This window comes from Trypanosoma equiperdum, assembly GCF_001457755.1.
Source record: "Trypanosoma equiperdum strain OVI genome assembly, contig: ctg_842, whole genome shotgun sequence".
NCBI lineage: Eukaryota > Euglenozoa > Kinetoplastea > Trypanosomatida > Trypanosomatidae > Trypanosoma > Trypanosoma equiperdum.
The window spans coordinates 89,440-90,666 of record NW_027124801.1 but is presented as its reverse complement, the minus strand read 5'-3'; positions in this window follow the sequence as shown (position 1 = coordinate 90,666).

The window sequence follows — 1,227 nt, the reverse complement described above, 5'->3', positions numbered from 1 at the left end:
TTTTTTTTTAAAAAAAGGGGTTGTGCTAGATAAGCTGCGTCCTTAGTGTCTTTTCCGAGCACTATGGAATGGGGGTGAGTTGCTGTTCAAGCACTGATTGGACTCTCCGTACATACATTTGTTACAACTGATGCGGAAAAGCTGATGCAACAACTACCCCTATTAAATTTGTTGCGATTTTTAGAGGACTGATTGTTCCTCCTCCGAATTTCAGCTTCTTTTAAAGTCATACATCACAAGTGACATGCGTTATTGTATTTGCTGCTTAAAAAAAAAATAAATGCGCACGCAGTTGCCGCCTTCGGTGCTATATTGTAGCTACTTCGCGTCTGGTATAGAGTATTGCCTAACTGTTGTGGAGTCCATGCCGATCTTCCACTTATTTTGCTACAAACTAAATTGCTTGTTGCCATTGTCGTTCTTTTAGAGCTTACAGCGGGGGCTGACGCAGCACACGAATTTGCTATACACATTTCAAAGAAAACTGTGTATTTTCCAGGCGGTTGACTCCGATGTGACTGAGACACTGGGGAGGTCAGATTCTGTTCCCCCTTTTTTAAGTCAACTATTTTTTCTTTTGTTTGTTGCTCCGCCAGCGACTTTAAGTTGAGCATATATAACGATGTGCTTCACAAACCGTGGATAAACTATGGAACAAATAAATTTTGGTGTGGTAACGTTATTCCATGCGCGAAATTTAATAAATACCAGCCGGATTGTGCAAGCGGAGACGCTCAGGACGCAGGTGAGGCTGTGGAGTATTGTCAGAAGGCCAAAAAGATGGTTTGTATTTTGAATTCGCTTTAGATGAACCAATTCAAATGATTTTGTGAAGAGCCTTTCGTCTGTTAATTTTAAGATGATTTGGCTCGAAGGTGGTCCCTTGCGCTTCGTTGTTGTTGCTACTCGGTGGTGATGGTGGAATCCGTTAGTGTTATTACCTTAACAATATTGTTTCTATTTTCTTTCGCTGAATTCGTGTAGTATTACCCAATTTAGTGCAGTCATGGCGTTTTTTGATTCTACCTACAACCGTCCGCGTGTATACGAGGCTAATATTGTTTTTGTTATTATTTTTTTTTAAAATAATCATGGTTAGTTCTATTTCAATATGTAACAGCAGAAATGTGAAGACGGTCGCTCCCTTTCAGTGTACAATCGTCTTCTTTTCAAATTTGTTTAAGTGCCACTGAGATAGTTTGGGGGACACAGAGTCACGCTTTTTTT